At 39.5% G+C, this 21,108-nt stretch overlaps 1 long non-coding RNA gene across 10 annotated transcripts in view; it reads right to left on the reverse strand.

Annotated features, from left to right (window-relative positions):
• Positions 1 to 21,108, reverse strand: part of LOC141987468 (uncharacterized) — a 191,858-nt gene that overhangs the window by 120,091 nt on the left and 50,659 nt on the right. For all 10 annotated transcript variants that reach the window (XR_012639538.1, XR_012639543.1, XR_012639534.1 and 7 more), the window contains exon 3: positions 4,347 to 4,451. This is a non-coding gene — a long non-coding RNA (uncharacterized LOC141987468). The remainder of the gene's footprint in view (positions 1 to 4,346; positions 4,452 to 21,108) is intronic.

The raw sequence follows: 21,108 nt of genomic DNA on the forward strand, positions 1-21,108 counted from the left end.
GAGGAGATAACCACTCAGCATCACGGCAAGAGTAAGCGATTGCAGGAACAGATACATTCATTTGCATTTTAGCAAACACCAGTATGGGGAGAAATCGGCATAGAAACTCCTTCTCCAGCAAACTCCATGTCTCCTTTCTCACAGCTTGAAGGAACTTTACTGTGGGGGTGAGGGGGTAAAGCACCAGAAGAATCCATTTCAAAGGTTAATTGGACTATAAAATCAAGTGTCAAAGAACCCCAAATTAAGATGGCAACAGAACCAAGCACTTCAGACTTTGTGGAAGATCCTGAACAGAGGGTTCGTCAGCCATTTGCTGGAAGATAGATTGGTAAAGAAACTACCTTAAACAAAGGCTTGTTGTGTTAAGTCTTAGCCATTAGAAAGTGTTTTTTTCACTTTTATTTGCTCATAACCATTTCTAACACTATCTTTTATACTTGAACTCACTTAATATCCTAAATCCTTTTGTTAATAAATTTGTTTTACTTTTAATGTAAACCAACCCAGTGATGTGTTTGAATTAAAGTGACTTAGTTAATGCCAAAGTGATAACCTGAGCATTTTGTCTCTTTAGAGGAGAAAAACTTAATTATTCCTCTGAATGGTCCAGGAGAGGGCTGGACATTGTCAAGCAATTCAGGACTGGCATAGGTGCTGACTCTGTGGGTGCTCTGGGGCTGAAGCACATACGGAAAAAAAATAGTGGGTGCTCAGCACCCACTGGCAGCTCCTTGATCAGTTCCTACTCCCTGCCCACACTTCCCAACTGCTGGTGATCAGCTGTTCAATGGCGGGCAGGAGCCACTAGGGGGGAAGGGAAGGGGTGAGAGCCAGGCACGCTCAGGGGAAGGGATGGAACAGGGTGGAAACAGGAGGGCAGGGATGGGGTTTGAAGGAAGAGGTAGAGTGGGAGTCAAGCACCCCCTGGCAACTCAGAAAAATGGCATGTCTGGGGTGTTAATTGCCAGGTATAACCAATGCTGGCATTAACTAGAGCATTGCTGGGATGTAACAAGCAGGCTGCTGGAATCAGAGTTGCTGGTTCAGAGATGCTTGTCACACAGACACTCAGGGCATGCTTGTCTGTGGGCTGTCAGCATCCAAACTGTGAGCCACAGCAGCAGAGCATTAAGGCACTCAGGGTTACAGGGCAGGTGGTGACACAGGTCCTCACTGGTCTGGGGTGCAATCCAGAACGACAGGTACTCACCCAGGATGTAGGAGATCCCCAGTTCAAGTATCCCTTCCTCATGAGGGAGAGAGGGGATTTGAACAGGGATATGACACCTCTCAGGTAAGTGCCCTAACCACTACACTAAAGATTATAAGGGAGCTCCTCCTCCTCTCCCCTCCACTCCCTTATTTTGTGTAAGGGGCTCAATCCAATAGGTGGACTCTGAGCTCACCTATCATATCAGGCCCCCAGACACTACTTAGGTGGCTGAACACTTATCTTCCCCAGTTCATGAAAAGGATGCAGTACACGTTCTCAGAGGCAGAAACATAGGTTCCTTGGGAGCTTTTCCTATAAAAACTTAAGTGCCAAGTGAGGTTAGTTGTTCACAGGATTAGGTGGCAGCCAAGCCAGAGTTTTGTGGGTCTCACTGGTGCCTAAAAATGGGACTCAGGCACATGAGTACCTTAGAGAATCACATCCAAAAGCCTTTGTCCCACTTACATAGCTAGTGCTTTCAAATTTCTTCAAAAGTCTGTACAAACACTGAATCAAATCCAGCTTGCCTTACTCATGGGAGTAGCCCCTCTGCTGTAACCGAGAGCAGAATTTGACACAAGCAGATTACTTATAGGAATACGGCAAACAGGATTTTGTTGATTAGTTCGTTAATCCTCATAATACCCCTGGGAGTTAGGTCATTTAATTTTGAAAAAAGTTAAATTTTCTTAAATATGGGCAACATTTTGGGTGAAATTTAGGACCATTTTTAATCAAAGCTGCACTGACAATTTAAAAAACAAGCAAAATTTACATGTCTCTTTATTTTAGATGTGAAAACACCTCATTCACAAAATTTCATGAAAAAATGACATTTTTCAGACACAAAACTGCCTAAAATTAAATTATGAAAAAAAAATCCAAACAGCTTGCTCACAGATTTGCATGATCCTAGTATAAAACATTGTGGTGGTCTGAGTGGAATTCCTTGTGGACAGATGTCCACATCATAATACAAATCACCATTGGCCGTGTCAGCAGAAAAGACCAAGGACTGAATGGGTATGGAGACAACACTCCTTCAAAACCATCCTGAGGAGCAGTGGTGGAGCAATGTAGGGAAGTTTCCATTGCTGTACATGTTCTGGACTTTAATAAAGGACTTCAGTCTTCAAGACATGATTTAGAGCCTCCAAGAAACTAAACTTTACAGGAGACTTTCCTTTCGAAGCTAAGCAACAGCCTCCATTGTTTTAGGCTGCACCGTAAATCATCAGCACCTGAGTTATGCATAATGAACAAAAGACTAAGATGCATAATAGCATCAAAATCATTTTGAGATCTCATTAAAAACTGTAAAGAATAATACTAGTGCTACGATTAAAAGTATTAAAGAGAGTAAGCATCTTTTCGTATTCTAAATTAATAAAATATTGTTTAAGTGAAGTGCTCTGATAGTAATAGATGGGCAGGGCATTGGTGTCACAGAATAATATAATATTAAAGAAGTGCTTCAAAACAATCTAAACATTTAAGTGGATTCTAAAATTACAGCCCACTAAACACTAGAGAGTATATTTCCCTTTTCAACATATGCCTAATTCCCAACAACATTAATGAGCATTCCATACTTGGATTGGGCCAAAATCTGTTTCAGTTAAAAGCACCCAGCTCCCACAAAAAGACACTTTGTGCATATGTGTACAGCATTTGTCTTTAAGAGAGGATAATACACCTATAAATCTTACTGGTGAGTTCTAACGCACAGGACATTTATTAACTTTAGATATCCATGTATATGCAAGTTAATTTAAAGTGCCTGATAAAGTTGTGGGAAACTCTCTCATTCAAACCAATTTTTAAAATTCATCTAACTGTTCCTAGTTTCATGCCTATTGCATTTTTTGTACTGTGTGCTTTGTATTACTAAGGACCCAGTTTTGATAGCCCTATGTTTATAGAACAAGTCAAACCTGCTGAAGTAAATAGCATTTCTGAAAATTAAGGATTTGCAGTATTGTCTGTAATATTTTAGAATGTTTTAAATGTATTATTGTATAGCAATTTGAGCACTTTGGTGGGGTGTTTTATAAATAATAAAATTATTATTTATTTATTACTGTGAAGGGATTTTTATAAGATGACAAAAGCATAATGGCATAATATCAGTAAAATCATATTGACTATCTCACCAAAATGATTAGCAGAGACTGAGTACTTCATTTTGCACGGCTGACAACTTAACAACCATTCATTATCCTTTACTATTGTCAACACAACCAAGTTTTTAAATACTCAAAGGGGAGAAACAATTAGTAAAAGTTATTATATAATAATTAATATATTTTACAGACCAGACTGCTATCTATAGTGAAGAGGGAGTAGATAATTTAAATTATGTAACCTTAAGGAAGCAGAGTCAGACAGAACAAGGTATACCTCAGACTTCAATGTATTTTCTGCTCCTGTACAGATACAACTTAAAGAAAAAACATTGTTTTAAATAAATCACACTAGTTTTGATGCATATTGTATGCCAAATCCTGTTTGCTTTATCCACTGGGCCTCATTCTGTTCTCATTTTATACCAAGCTAACTCCATAGGCCTGATTTACACCAGGATAAGGGGGATCAGAATCACGGTCACTGACTCCAAGAGGGCACTCAGACCCTTGCAGGATCGGACCATCTATGATTAACTGTCCACTTTTTCATTTAAAACTGACTGTGGGTTTGTTTGTTTTTTTAAATGGGATGTGTGATGTTGGAAAGGTTTTCTCTACAAATGAACTGAAAACTAGCATGTGATTGTATTTCATGTTCTATAATAGGTTGATTGGTAAATAACTCGTTAGCAGTTTTCACTGCAACTTCAAGACGCGAGCTTGTTGTGACAGAACTTTTAACTTTAATTGTCAGTAAATTCTGTATATCACCTGACGACATGCAGAAGGTTTTAATATTTCTTCTGATCCCACTGACTAAATACCTTTTAGAAAGGGGTTTGTGTTTCCCATGTCTCACAGAGTGATGACATCCCCAGGTTTACCCAGTTTCCTGGCTCTTTTGGCTTCAGGCGTATGGAACTTCTGTCAGGCCTCACACATTGTCAACACACAGTCAGCTGGACACATATCACTTTGGATTTCTTGCCGTTCAGTAATATTACCTTAGCTGGGCAGAAAGGAGACCTCATTCTAGTCTAATTCCAGAATAATTCCAAACAGTCAGTTCAGTCATTCTTCTCTACATCAGTCACAAGCCATCTTCTATTCTGAAACACAGAATTATTAAACTGTATTAGAAAAAGTTGCTTGTTGCAAAGCACGTTCATATTTCTGAGTAAAAAATAACATTAAAGGACAGAATCCTCTCTCTTTCACTTTATGTGCAATACACTAATGCATATGTGTGTGCTTATCTACTGAGAGAAAATATATCTTTCAGTTTATAGATAGCAGGGCACAAAAATAATGACATATTATTTTATGTTTCAGGTAATTTTCTCTTTAACATAGTTGTTGTAACAAATGTATATATATATAGTAGCAAGAGAGCACATGAAGTAGCATTATCAAATGGTCCGAGTGTGGGAATGGGCACCAGGAAACCCTGGATCTTAATCCCAGCTGTGACACTGACTTGTTCCAAGACTTCAGGCAAATCATTCTACCTCTCTTGGGCTCATTACCTCTGTAAAATGGGGAAAACAAGGATGATATACTCCCTGCCACATTCCCTCTTGTGGAGCATATTAAGGTAATAAAAAAGGTTATAGTTACACTGAGGTAAGTGCTAGATATTATATTAATAAAGGTTAACACAATAGACTACTTTAAAATACATTTACTGTGCACAAAAATCAAATGAGAATATGAAATGCAGTGAAGTGAATAATTAGTAAATAAAAGAATGAACCTGTTAATATAACAGGTTTTTCCTGTCATCAATCCATCTCAAAACTCCCATTGACAGCCATGGGAGTTCCGTATGTGGAACAATGGCATGAAAGATGGCATTAAGCTCCAAGTCTTTCCTACAGCCCCCCATCTAAATAACTTTGCTGGGTGCTGGGGAATTCTGGAGGGGCAAGCAAAATCTGTTTGTCTTAGATTTCTGTATGGTGTCTGTTACCATATCATCAAATGAAGTCCCAGAATAGTTGGTATCTAAGCAACTTGAGGTGCTTACATACCTTCAAAAATCTGATATGCCAATGATATACCTGAGATACATTAATGATATCATCATCCTCTGGCCACAAAACCTAAACTCCCTCAGAGGCTTCCACCACAACTTTAACCACCGCCATCCATCCATCAAACTCTCTTTAGAATACTCCTGCATCAGCTTCCTGGACACCATGATTAACTTCAGCAATGGAACCCTACAGACAGCTATACACAAGAAACCAACAGATCACCACACTTACCTCCACAGATCCAGTAACCACTTCAGATACACCAAGAAATCTGTTATCTACAGCCACACACTCAGATTGCACAGAATATGCTCCAAGGAGAAAGTCTGGGATATATGCCATAAGACACTTAAAATCACCTCCACCAACCAAGGACACTCCACCAGAGAAGTAGATCACATAATGGAACAAGCCTCCCAGATGTCCCAAGAGAATCTGCTTCAATATGAAAAAAAAAAAAAAAAAAAGAAACACACCCCTCTGGCCCTATACATCTTATTGTCACCTACCATCCCACACTGGAATCCATATGGGGTTATCATTAAACAGTTACAGCCCATACTCAATGGAGACCACATCATGAAAGAAATCTTTCCTGAACCCTCTCCTCTGGTCTTCAATGGACCCCCCAGCCTCACCAAGCTGATCATCAGAAGCAATCTCTCCACAGACCAGAACACACAAACTCAAAGCAGCAGTAGATCCTACCATAACAACAAAAGCAAAACCTGCAGACATATCTCCACTACTACCACACCCCCCCTTAACGCACTTTCAAGATCCACGGGTCCTACACATACCTATCACAATACATAGTGTACCTCATCCAATGCATCAAATAATCCATCAACAACTATGTGGATAAAACTGACAATCACTATGCTCTCTACAAACTTGCACAGAATAATTATAAAAGACAAAAACACCCTTTCACCCATGGGCAAGCACATTTAAAAACTGATCATCCATATCTGACCTCTCATTCCTTGTCTTAAAAGGAAGACACCTTCAAAAGCAATCCTGGGAATTTCAATTGATAACTCTGCTAGACACCAAAATTCATGAGCTCAACAGAGACACAGAGGTTTTATGGCTCATTACAACAAATTGTAACCGTCCTTTGTTCTATGACTGAAAAGGTGTTAATTGCCTACTGCACTCTAACTGGCCACCAGCAACTTGTGTTAACCCATTATGCTTAACAATCTGTCCCACCTTGTATTTAATGTGATACTCTGATTACTTTTCCCAAACCTAAAGAAGAGCTCTGTGTAAACTCCAAAGCTTGTCTCTGAAATTGGTCTAATAGAAGATCTCACCTTACCCACCTCGACTCTTCAAAAAATCTGGCCCTTTGTGTCCTTTCACTACACATGCAGTGGAACCACATGGTCCTACTGTGTCAATAGGGGAGTGTTTGGGCTTAAATAGGTAGCACACTTCAGAGTAACAAGAAAAAGAAAGAAAGAAAGAAAGAAAGACTGCAGGAATAAATCTGTAAAATCACTTAATTTTTGCTGTCTCAACCCAAAATGTAACATATTCTGTACAAAACAGGCCTCTTAAATGGGAGGCAGTGAAGTCCAGAACTATGCCATTAGACCTGGGCTCTCTTCCTTGGTTTGGGCACTGGCCTAGAAGTTGGGAGACAAAGGTTCAATTCTCTACTCTGCCACAGACTTCCTGTATGATCTTGGGCAAGTCACTTAGGCTCTGCATGCCTCAGTTTCCCATCAGTAAAAATGGGGATAATAGCACTTCCCTACCTCACAGGACAGTTCTGAGGAGAAATACATGTAAAGATTCTGAAGCACTTTGAGAGCTACCAATGAAAGATGTTATATAAGAGCAAGGTGGTATTATTTTGCTGTGACTTTGGGGGAAATAAATCACGTCTCAGCTTCCCACCGGTAAAATAGGGGTAAGGATACCTTCCTTTGTAAAGCACTTTGAGACCTTGTAGGGAGCCAGGGTGGCTTCCCTCCGAACCAGAGGGTAAAGAGCCACCCTCTCAGCCTGAGTGGGCGGGGCCAGATCAAGCTTCCGCCAATCCCCGGATGGGGGGGTGGGACAGGAAGTACAAAAGGCACGGCCCTTTGTCTAGTGAGGAGAGCACCAGGGAGGGAGATAGACACACACACACAGGCTGCTTCCTTGTGATCCTGCTGCCGACCCAGGGGAGGCCCTGGGCCAGGAGGAACCTGACCAGGAGGAAGGCCTGTGGCGACCAGGACTGCCAGCCGCTGAGTACCCGGAGGACCTGGAGGGGCCTGGCTGTAGCCCGGGCCAGTGTGAGCCTGACACAGAGGGGGAGCTGGAGCAGCCAGCAGCGGAATACCCGGACGAGCTGGAGGGACCGGAGAGACCCGCTTGAGAGACCGGGTAGGAAGTAGCCCGGGGCAGAACTGCACTGTGGGGTGGGTGTGTTTGGTCAGCGAGCGCGGATGGCCCCCCGCTGACCCAGGGCCGGGACCTTTGCCTCCCGCCACTGTCAGGGCCCTAGGCTAGAACGCAGTGGAGGTGGGTAGGCCTGCATTTCCCTACCCTGGCGCTCCCTTGCCCGAGGGGCGCGCTGCAGACTCGTGCCGGCGCTCCCTTGCCCGAGGGGCGCGCTGCAGACTTGTGCCGGCGCTCCCCTGCCCGCTAATCCCCAGCGCCCAAAAGGTGTGACTAAGGCCTGCCAGTGGGACCGTAGCTCTCCATCGTCCCCTAGGGGCTCGGAGGACTGACTGAAACCTGTCACAGACCTACAAACAAAAGTGTGTTATATCAAAGTTAAAGATTATTTATCTCAATACATCTGAAAAGATTAGAGATGGATTTGTAAATGAACAACATTTGTATATAGGAAAGTCAAGCATTTAAAAAAAATTTCCTACAGCAATATTTTGTAGCACAAGATAGTGCACAGTATTGTATTGATGAAGGGGAAATCCTGCCTTCCTTCCTTATGGCCACAGAAGACCAACTCTGTGTGATCCCTCCCATCTTTGAGAGCTGCTCCTCCTATTACTTTGGTCAAATAGACTAGGCCCTTTCACACGCACTGAATTATCACACAAAGTAAAAGCAAATTATGACAATTAACTATGGTCCACAGCTGAGAGTAGGAAGTAGCACTACAAAAATCATATATATGCAGGAAAACTTAAGTTTTTTCATCAAACACTTTCTTGTCTGGGTTTGAGTAGTCTGAGTAATGTCAGAAAATACACATACCTTGGCCTAGGACATATTTAAGAAAAATGTTCATTTAACAATGTTTTATTATATATCACTGAATAAAGTCATAACACAATATTGCATTTGAATACTGTTTTGACATAAGAACATTTGATTATAATGTTCTATATAGTCACATATAGAATAGATAAATTGTATTTATTATATTATTAGTAAAGAAAAGGAGTACTTGTGGCACCTTAGAGACTAACCAGTTTATTTGAGCATAAGCTTTCGTGAGCTACAGCTCACATGCATCCGATGAAGTGAGCTGTAGCTCACGAAAGCTTATGCTCAAATAAATTGGTTAGTCTCTAAGGTACCACAAGTACTCCTTTTCTTTTTGCGAATACAGACTAACACAGCTGTTACTCTGAAACCTGTATATTATTAGTGTTAACATTTCCTAACTACTATCATACACTGTGTGAAAAAGGCAAAATATTTTAACCAAGGTTTTATGCAAAAAGATTCACCATTTTGCTCTGGGATATGTTGCACACTCAAAATATTGCCTTTCTACGAAATTTATGTACGATGAGTTTGATTCACAAAGTATGTAATACAGTAACAAGAGATCCAAAATATTTCTTAGAAGTTGTAGTGCTATCCTAGCTATTTTTAAAATATTTTTCTTTGTGGGTTTTGGCAAGTAAATTGGAGATGAAGAAAAACCAACAACACATGTAACTAAAAAAGTGGTATCAATTCTTCATACACTAATTTGCCTGTTGTGTATTTTAGATTGTAAGCCCCCCAAGGCCGGGATTGTATCTTTTCTGCGTTTGCATAACGCCCATAATAATAATTTGTACTTCAGCCATGGCTATTTTATAAGACCATCTCTCCCATTTGAGCTCAATGGGATGACTCAAGTGTGTAAAGTTAAGCATGTGTGCAAGGTCCTAATCCAGCAAGTGACAACATGTGGGCATACTCCTGTATTGAATTCACACAGAGCTCCGCTAATTTCATTAGGACTCCATGTGGGTACATAGTCTGCCCTCATGCTATTGGTTGCAGCAGGGCTACCCAAGAGTTTACAGGATTGGCACCTTTACAATTCATTAAAACAAAAGTAATTTCAGCTAGGGCTTTTTAGTTGACCCATAATTAAACTAAGGATTTCTTTTTATTTCATTTTGTACTAGTGTAATTTAAAAAAAATATAATTAGATATTTTTTCTGATTATACATTTAATTACACTGAAACAGCCATTTGACTCTTCCTCTTGAAATACTATCAGTTACAGAGAAATTGCTGATGTTTTCTTTCTCCTGCACATTTTAATGATAGGAATAAAACATCTACGTAGATGATCCGACAATTCAGAAAAAAATAAGAATTGGTCTGAACTCCACCCAAACACCTTACAGAACACAAAATGTTGGGAGGGTTCTAGTAAGTTAAATGAAGTAACACGCTGACTAAGGATGTTAATGTAATCAGATTTTTTTTTTAAGTAATTGTTTGCAATAGAGGATTACTTTTTCCAAGTACTATTTTGATATAATTTGATTACTCATCCAACGGAAGCATAATGGAGATTTCTTTCAGTTACTTTTCTGTGCTATCTTCTCATTATTATTACTATTTGTTTTGTGACACGCAGGGGTGAAAGTAAAATTGATCTCTTACTGGTACGGGGGCCGGCTTCATCCCCACCCCCGGAAGGGTGGGGCCTCAAGCGGAAGGGGCAGGGCTGGGAGTGAGCGTCCCCCAGCCAGCCCATCTGCACTTCCTGGCCCATGGTGCCTGGGGCTCCAGCAGCGATTTAAAGGACCCGGGGAGCCAGCTGCTGCAGCAGCGGCTGGAGCTCTGCGCCCTTTTAAATTACCGGCCCCAGGGCAGCTGCTCCTTTTGCCCACCCCTGCCATCAGCAGCCAGGAGGGGCAACAACATTAAAGTGCTATTCCTTTGCTGTGACAGCGCTTTAACGTCGCTGCCTCTTTTACCACCCTGCCGCTAGGGATCCGGCAGAGCCACCAACTGCGGGGGGAGGGTGTAGAGGGAGGGAGGAGCAAAAAGGGCAGCAATGTTAAAGCTGTACAGGCTGGTACTGGCAGCCACTTTTTACCGGTACACCATACTGGCCCGTACTGCCTTACTTTCACCCCTGGTGATACGCCTTTGGACCCCAATCATGGACCCAGGGTAGGATCTACAAAGGTACTTAGGTATTGGCAAGTTGAGCATCAGGGTGCCTAGAAAAATCACAGGAGCAACACTGTGATCTACAAAGTCTGAGGTGCTCCCTAACCTATAAATGGGGAGACATAGGTTCCTTAGACATGATCCACAAAAGCCAGGATGCTATATGGGGAGCCACCTAAATTAGCTGGAAGGAGAGGCCAAATAATGGGGTGTGCGCTACACCCTACCCCTTTCTCAGAGATAGGCACATATGTCCAGGCTGCTGGAATGTGCCTCTTTCTGATTAGTGATCCACAAATGGGAACCTGTTGCCTGGAGTCAGTGGACTCAGGTGCCTAAGAAATTGTGGAACTGGACTCATTGTGCTCTGTGCGGCACAAACACAGAAAAAAAGATGGTTCCTGCCCCAAAGAGATTACAATCCAACTATGAGAGAAGAGATAACAAATACAGAGACAGACAGACGGAGGAGCAGAAGGAAACAAAACAAATTCCTGTGTAATTATGTAATGACCAAAATCTCATTTTGCAATTCACACACATGGTACATCATTCTGAAGCACCCAAGAACATTATTTATAAAAATGATTAAGTTGGAATATTTATTTTGTAAGAAAATAATCAGCAATGTAACATGGTACTTTGTGCATACTATAATCCATATTTTAGAATAGAAGCTTTTTCAAAAGCAGTTTTATCAAACCCACCATATACTTTTCTCCAAGGGTTGTTTTTACTCTGTTATAGACCAAAAGTTTAAAAGAGCCTTGGTCCAGCTTCTAATTTTATGCTTTCAGCTGGTTCTAAGTTCAAAATTAAGCCTTCAGCTAATTAGGTGATTCTGATAACACTTAGGCACATGCATATATTTACTCAAGCCAGTAGCCCCCCCAAAGTCTTCGTTTGCCTAAGAGTAGAGCATTAGAAGCTCTTTTTAAAGGTTGTCTCTCTATTTCACAAAATCCATGGTGCAGGATCTCAATAGGTCTATCTACATAACCTGATGGGTCAGCGGCTATTTTCAGAGCTTATGTACTCTAAGGGTACCGCAGGTCAGAGGCATGTTAATGTATCTAAGGTAACAATGAATATAGGAAAAGCTCCAGAGTGTATAATATTCAAAAACAACAGACCACCCCTTAGTGATTTCCAGACTTACCAAACCCCTATCTTTATCCGCAATGATATGGGTCTTGATAGTAACAGAGAAACTTGCATAATGACAGGTTTCAGAGTAACAGCCGTGTTAGTCTGTATTCGCAAAAAGAAAATCCGATGAATTGAGCTGTAGCTCATGAAAGCTTATGCTCAAATAAATTGGTTAGTCTCTAAGGTGCCACAAGTACTCCTTTTTTTTTTTTTAGAGGAAAAACTTGGAAAGAGTTAAAATGTAATTCTACCTTGAGAAGTAACTATACACATAGCATCCCAGGTTCCTTATTTATTATTTCCGAATTGTTCAATATCAAATGTAGTCAGTTTATAAGGAACATTTTTCTAACTACCATTCTCACAAACTCAGTCTTAAGATCTCAAAGTTAAGAGTGGATAGGATAACACCTGTTCATCAGTAATAAAGGTATTACAGGTTAAAATCTGGCCTCAGTTACACCTGTGAAACTCAAGGCCTTTAATAAGGTTGCACAGGTGTTACTGTTTGATCTTGGAATTGAAATTTAGTAAACAAGGCCTTGATGCTGCAAACACATATATGCTTAACTTTATGCATAGACTTCAATGAGACTATTAACTTCTATAAAGATAAATACAGGTGTAAGTGTTTGCAGGTTCAGAGCCTAACTCTATTTTTGATATACAAGAAGGAATAGACTCCAGCTCAGTCTCTCTTAACTATGTTGGGTCTGCAAGACTAAAAGAATAAAAAGTTATTTTTGTCACTAATTCACATGGTATTGTTTCTATTCCCTGATTGGATGACCAAATCTTTATAAACAGGATGATGGGCTAATTGGGGTTTGAAATCTCTCAGGAAGGTGGAATGGGGGAGGGAACTTGAGAGTAAGCAGGAGATAAATAAGCTTAAGGAATTCTGGGCAATGTTAAATCTTTTCCTTACAGAAGAGCATTATACTTAGCTATGTATGTAGATCTTAGATTTAAAAAAAACTAGGGTTCCTCCTGGCTGAAGGAAAGAAATAGACATATATCTTCAATAGAAACAAGATTTATTTGACTTACAGGTTATTTAGCAGACTTTAAAAATGTTTATCACACACATACATAATGTTTTTATTAGTTAGTTAAATGACTGGAGAAATACAAAAGATTCTAGGAATCCTATTTCTTTAACTTCTTGAAAACAATTCCTGGAAAAGTCCCCTTCTCTCAAATGTTGTTAGAAGAAACCCACAAGCTCCTGGAAAATGAAATACTGCAAACACCAGTGCTCACTCTGTCTGACACCCCTTATATTCTGGATGTCTTTAACTAAATAAAAAAAGTTTCCTTTGATATTTAAAAGAAAAAAGGAGGAAAAAACTTGTTTGCAGCAGATGGGTCACATGAAAAGATCATTTCAAATAATGTGTAATGATGTGCAATAGTTCCTGGAAAGCATTAAACTACAACTACTAATATTAAAGTAGAGCTATAACTGCTTAAACAATATCTTGCAAAATAATTTAATTTAAAAAAATCCTTCTGAATAAAAATGGAAAGCTAACAGTACTAAACAAATAAAATTATCCCTTTTCAATGACAGTGCTAAATCAGTCCGCATATATGGTCCAGCCTGCAGAGCAAGGGGAGCTCCTTAGCAGCAAGTTCAGGACAGAGTTATATGTCCCTTATTGCCATCCTCGGAGGAAAGTCCTCTTCAGTACCTTCCTGTATGTCAACTTCCTGCTGCTTCTGCTGCAGACACTGAACCTCTTTTGGAACCTGGTCTTGCACTGACAGTAGCCTCAGGACTTCATTGAAGTTCATCCAAGTTTCCACTGCTTTCCAATGAGACCAATAGCCAAGTGAGTGCTGTTACACATGACATGCTGGCATTAAGCATAGCATGTATATCTTCTTCCACCACATTCACTTGATGTGGTTTCTCACCTACTTTCTACTCTGGTGCTGTTTGTTTTCCCACCACACTATGCCACTGTAAGGAGCTTGTCTAGCTCTTTGTGACTAGAGCAGTGACTGTTTTGGACACAGTACATCACATCCCTTTTAAATGCCTCCTTCATAAGTGGTACCAAAGAATATCAGTTATGAGGCAATCATTCCATCACAATGCCAGGATGTACTCCAAGCAACAATAGGATGATTAAATATCTCTCTATCCCAGAAGTGCTGCAGGAACACTATTGTCACAGCCTTCAACAATTCCCACACCTCCTCAGACTGCTGTTCATTTTATATTTATATGTTTTTGTTCTTCCTCCTGGTCCTCTGTCGAAACCTCCCTCCTTCCCATTCCCACTTTTCCAAACCCACAAAGTTCTTTCAAAATGGCTGTGCAAGCACTTCCACTGCAAATACTTATGTAAATACATTTGTATTCAAATATCCATTGATCTCTTTCTGCAGCTTTGCCCATACAAATATTAATGGAAAGAAAAAAACTGAACATACAATCATCAAAGTAAATTTTCAAGTTTTAGTTGCATGGATGATCTCAATTTTTTTTACAATATTGGCCCGGCCCTATAAATAGGAAACACAAAATGAAGCACAGATATTTGGTGGGAGGGAAATAAAACATGGGGAAAGCAGTCATACTCCAAGAGATGTATGGTTTGGTTTTCTAAAGTTCTGGGTGGTCCCCTTTACTTCAGTAGAAGGTTTGGGTGCCTAGCATCTCTGAAAAGACAGTTGACGATCAACAAGAAATTGGAAATAAGGTTTTTCAATACAGTTTGGCAGAGGGGGAGCTGCTTCTATCTTGGCCTGTATACAAAATGTCATTAAATCAAATGAGTTGGGAAGTGATATTTTTATCTATGCAGTTCTGATTATGCTATATCTAGAATATTGTGTACAGGTCTGGACAATTTAGGACCAAAAACATGTTGACAAACTGAAAGGAAAATAGAGAAAAGGAACTGCATGAAGAAAGTTTACAATAAATGTACTTGATTACATAACCATCTCCAAAAAAGAGTCAACACTAAGGAAAGGAATTGTTTAGGGTGGTACAAGAAAATATAATTATCCGCAACCATACTGTCTCAAGATTGGATATTAACAGATCTCATAAACTAAGTATGGATGGGTCAGGTCAGTGTTTGGATGGAAGACACTCAGGTGCTACCAGAAGTTTTTTTGTTAAACAATAGGTAGCATGCTTCCCTATGAGCGAGAATTAAATCTGTTTCAACATAGTGCATTATTTTGTCAGAAGTATCATGTTTTGGATGAGTACAAATGCAAGGTCATTAGAAATCCCATGGTAATGGATTTCACAAGAGTAGGGTGAAACTCCCAAATCTAGTTATCATAGTATTTCATTAATTTACCCGTCTATCCAATGTGCACATGAATTGCAAACTGTAAAGTCATAAACAATTTGAGGTCATGTGAACACAAAATTTATATTCACATTCACACAAAGTGTGCAGTCACACAGTCTATTAGTACTTATATTTTATAGTGGGCTGTTCAGTCCAGCAGAGAAAGGTATAACACGATCCAATGGCTGGAAGTTAAAGCTAGACAAATTCATACTGGAAATAAGGTATACATTTGTAACAGTGAGGGTAATTTAACCATTGGGATAATTTTGTCAAGGGTCATGGTGTACTCTATCGATGGCAATTTTAAAATCAGGGTTAGATGTTTTTCTGAAAGATCTGCTCTGGGAATTATTTTGGGGAAGTTCTATGGCCTGTGTTATCTATGGCCTTGGAATCTATGAATCGATGCACATGCATGTGAGAAAATTCCCCTTTAGGACTGGGAGACACGTCAGGCAAAACATTAAATGGTAACAATACTAAGACAACTTCCCACTAATTAGGGAGATTACGAGCATGTGTATGGTGTTAAGGACTCTAAGTTAGATGGTGCAAAAGAACTCCAATACACAGATATCAGTAAAACAAATGGATTTCCTCCTTGAAAAACCAGGAGATTCTTTTGTCACACCAAATATTAAGTGGTGAAAATGTTAAGACTAATTGGAGACATTACAGGAAGGTGAACTGTGCATAGGTCTCTGTCCAGGAATAATACAACACAGACCTGTGGCAGATAGTACAAAGGAATTTAGATATCAGTGCAAAAAATAAATGTCCCCTTATAAAACTGAAAGCTACTTACGTCATGTTAAATAAAAAACAAAAATAAGACAGTTCCCAAAGGAATTACAGAAGGAATTAATAAATGTCACACAACAACAAGAACTATGGCTAGTACTAGGAGAAAATATTTTCTTCCAGATTTTTATAGCAAAATCAGAAGGCCCATCTGAAATGTCATTTTTCTGAGAAATCAAAGGAAAATGGCACTTAATCCCTCACTTCGTCAGAGATACCAGAGACACCACTAAGACCTCCATCATCTTGCTTGCCTCACGTGACCAGAACCCTACAAACCAAGCTCAAATTAAAAATACACCAGTCACACATGCCAGGAAAAGTTTGTGGCTACCCATGTGGAGAGCAATAAATATATACAAAAAGATTCTACAGAGTTTTTAAAGATATACATAACATTTGAGTATTTTGATGATTTGCAGATGCAGTTCACTGTCCACATTAACTGATTAAATGTGCTTTTGCAGTTCAAGTCAAACAGCTTAATCAGTGCTAGACATCAGTGATGTGACCAAATTCCAGTTTGGGTAGTTGTTCACCTCCAGTCCTGAGTTATGTATTGTTACTGTGTACTGTAAAACAGTTGCTACCTATCGGCTCAGAGGTAGCTGCACTGAAGTGGTGAACAAAGTATATCAGAATATACTTTATTGGGCCCTAACCTAACTCTCTGCTGAGGCAAAATGCCCAGTAAAGTCTAAGGATTTTTTCCTGTTTAGGTACTTCAGGATCAGGCTATTAATAATACTAATAATTAATATTCATTGAGCATACAAAAGTGTGGTATGTATCATACAATTACATGAAACAAACACAGTCCCTTCCTAAAGAGTTTGCATTCTGACACATGCTGCAATGACAGGATGACAAAAGTGTCAGGGTAGGATGCAGGAGGAGAAACAATGTGCATAGCAAAAGATTGTGGTTATTCAGAAAAAGCACATCCACAGCATGGCTGATTGTATTTTATATTACAATTTACAAAATAAAAAAGTTACCAAGATGAAAAAAAATTGTCTTGGTTGACTCGGTGGGTGTTGTAGAATAAGTGGGCCTTAAGGAGAGATCTGAATAAAGGTAAGGTTTGGTGAATCAGTCTAGGGAGGTTCTTTTATGCAGAGGCGTGCAGGGGGAAAAGGTGCAGAGAGATTGTGAGAGAAGCAAACAGCATCAAGGTTAACATCAGTGGCAGAAAAGAAGAGATAGGGACAGATCAAGAGGCTAGGCCAAATAAGGTGGGACAATGTTATGCAGATGCTTGGCTGCAAAGGGCAAGAAGTTTTAATTTGATGATGAATTTTCATTGAATTTAATAAATGTGGAGGGACTCTCATTTGTGAGGAACTCAGCACTTTGCACGATTGTATTTGAGTTAGTGATTTTCAATATCAATGGAACAACTCACATTAGTAAGGGCTGCGGGATCAGGCACACAGTGCCTCAGGATAGACCTGGAAATAAGATGTTATATAACTCTTAGATTATCATTAATAATAATTAGGAGTAACAACATGAAATGACAAAAAGAAAAAAAAATTAGGCTGTGCAAAAGGAAACACTTCCTAATGGTGAGCTCTATTACAGTGTGGAAAAGTCTCCAAGGAAAGTGGTGGACTCCCATTCTTTGAGACTTTACACCACCACCAGACAAATTACTATCGAATATACTGAAAGGAATAATCCTTCAGTAGCAAGGAAATGGACTAGATGAATAACTAGGGTTTTACCATCTCTGCCTTATATAATTCTCAATATAGCTGGGAAAATATAGATAGCAAAAAACCCACAAATATCCTTTTCAATGATGACTGTGGGTTTGCTTCACTGTTGTTGGTATGACCCCGTTTACTTACTTTCCATTAACTTTCAAGTTACATCTTTATTATGTTGGCAAAAAGTGGAAGGTGTTTCATTCTTGCATGAATGTTCATGCAAATACTTAAACAAATGTATATTTTCCTGCACATTTCGTTCCAGAATTGCTTGTACAGCTGTTTTGAAATTTCATTGTAGGTGTGTGAACTTGAAGGTCATCCAATCAGAGAGCAGAAACAATAGCATGTGAATTAGATGACCAATCACATATGAGAATCTTGAATCAGGAGTCTTGAAAACTTGCATGAATACTTAGTCCAGTGTGATCAATCCACAGGATGAAGATTGTTTGCACAAAGGGTTGGTTGAATAATTAATAGTGTGGTTGGGAGAGGAATAATAACAGTCTGACTGTGGAAAATTACAGAATAAATTGTGTAGTGAATAGTTCATGAAGCTCTAGTTCTGAACTCTTTTTCCTCAAAACATTATTTTTAAAAGATTTTAAGACACTCTTGTGTGGGAGTGTCAATGAAGATGATGAGTCATGTGGCACAGTGTAAAGCCACAGAAAGGAAGTGTGGCTTGATGTGAAAACCAGCAACTGGAATACTGTTATCACTTCTGGATTTACAGATTTAGACCTATGAACCTTAATCTGAGAAAGTATAAGAAATGACATTGTTCACTGAGCAGCTTTTCATAACAACTCCCTGGCCTACAGAAGGAAAGTTGAACTCTGTCAACTCTGTCTGCCATTCTCTAAAAAGGAAAGCTTATCATACCATAAGGAAGGAGCATGTGGACGAACATATATTCTCCTCACTGTTCTTCAGTTCCAGGTTTTATTTTGAACACGTGATGCCACTCTTCTCTAGAATAATATAATGACTGCTAAGCAATACTCATTTGGGCCATCCTGGTTTTCCCTGAAGGGAAGGGTTATGATCAATAGCCAGGATTTAAAATGTCACACAACCAGTACAAGGTCTTGATTGCTACTGTAGTTGAAAAATTTCACGATAGTACTGTACATGCCATTCACTCCACTTTGATTCATTGTTATAATACTTGCACTTGTATTTCTTAAACTACCACAAAGAAAATTTCAGGGATCATTCCTGTAGGGATGCAGTTATCTTAACTATGTAGCACATTTCCTCATCATACATCTTAGTTGTAGCTGGTATAACCCATCTTTAATAAGACGATGTTAAATTCTTTTCTGTAACTTTTGAATTTCATTTCTCACTCAGAAGCTTGAAAACAGCATTGCTTTCCCTGGCAGTGTTGTTGTGTTCAGTTTGGCAAACATTACATTTTTTTCCCCTTAGTTTCTTGCTTTTGATATTTGTCCCTAAGTTTGTTACTATTGTGAGCAACGACCTAAGAAAGAATGCAAAACACAATCAAGGAAAGATAATGTATAATGGAGCCCAAACTCAAATATTTTTGACACACTTGCTTTCTTGTTATTGTTAGCATAATTAACATCATTAATAATTTCATCCATGATCTCAATATGGTTCTAGAACTAGGGCTTGCAGGGCAAAATTACTGCAAGATGTGATTATTTTTAACATTCTAATATATTTAAATTAATCTCTGGAATCCCATTTTACTATATATTTAAAAATTATACTTGTGCAAAATATGTGGGGGAATTTTCAATCCATATCTTTGATATATCCAACAGAATGCATATAGCATACATAATGTAGGGCCTCAGCCAGAGCAGCTCAATGAGAATGGCAAGCTATTTTAAACATCTAGCTGGGGATTCCCCTTGCATGGGGATTACCTGGGTAGCATAAGGCCAGTGTAGCCAACTCTACACCACTTATTCTTGTTCTCCCCTCTTCCCCTCTCCTCCCCCCATTGCATAGAGAGTGGGAATGGGCCTGACTGGAGCATTTTGTGTTTCAGTGATTCCCTAGGGGCCCTCAGCCTGCCCTGAGTTACACTGGAGGTTGATCCAACCCCAGATACTCCCAGGATAAGAGTGACAGAAAAGTGGTTACCTCTGCCCCCCTTCCTCTCATCTTGTGCTGAGCAAAGACGTCTTTTGACTCTCAAAATTCTGACTATAAAAAGTAACTGGCATTTGTGGGTTAACAAATGAAAGTAAATCCATTTTTTCCATGATTCTGGTAGTGAATGTGAGAGAGTTGGTTGAAATGTTCTGAATTTCTATAACATTTTTGTCCAGAATTTGATGAGAAAGAGAGAAGAAAATATTCTCTTTTTCTATCATTTTGGGCAGTTGGGGGGGAAGTGAGAGGTTCAACCATTTCTATTAGAAATTGGAAACTGAAATGTGCTGGCGATATCCTCTCTAGATTCATGACCAGGGCTTTGAAACATATAAGGAAAGGTCCTCTTAAAGCTTTGATGTCAATATTTGTGCAAAGCAGACAAGATTAATAAAGGCCATATTTAGCTATCTTTTTACTCACAGATTCCAGTGCCAAATACAAAGGTAAAATAACTTCTCATTACTGGATCTCTCCTTTAAGTGGCTTCCAGTAAACTGGGACACAACAGAATCACTGAATGGAGAAAAGTATTTTATGAAATTACTCCCAATTAGGTATATTGTTTGGATAACAAAGCAAATGAGGTAGAAGATTTAGCCCACCTTTAAAGTCTCCATGTTCTGTAGTTTAGAATTTACATGAACATGTCAAAGTGATCTTGAGATGTTTTGTACTATGCAGGATTGTACATTTGTCTCACCTTTTACTCCTTATCTGATGGTTAAGCAAACATAAAACGGACTGTGATTTTTGGTCTTGTGATTCTTGTCACAACTGGAAACGTCTTCAAATAATAATTCCAGCAATTTCTACTCATGTGTAGAATGGTCTGATTTTAACAGACTGATGTTAGGATTTGGTGGTTGGTTCAGCAGATCACCATGTAACTTTGTGGAGTAGGCGATCTAGGTTCAAAGATACTTCACAAGCTGAGGAAGGGATCATCCTGGTGAGCCCACTGTCTCAGGCTTGAGTGGGAAGAGGAGAAAGGTCAAAGGAGAGGGGGACAAGGAAGCATGTGCTTCACTGAGTCTCAGTAAAAAAGAAAAATATAAGGGGAGTATGATAGGGGAAATGGAACTGGAAAGAAAGAGATGTGTGAAAGTCAAATAAGAAAAGAAATCACAAGAAACTGTCTGAAGCAGAATTTATCTCAGAGTTCCCACAGGGGAGGTGCAAGTTCCACACTTTCCTTCACTAAGGGCTGTGCCTAGCTGGCACAACTGAGA

Source organism: Natator depressus, chromosome 5 (genome assembly GCF_965152275.1).
Source record: "Natator depressus isolate rNatDep1 chromosome 5, rNatDep2.hap1, whole genome shotgun sequence".
Taxonomy (NCBI): Eukaryota; Metazoa; Chordata; order Testudines; family Cheloniidae; genus Natator; species Natator depressus.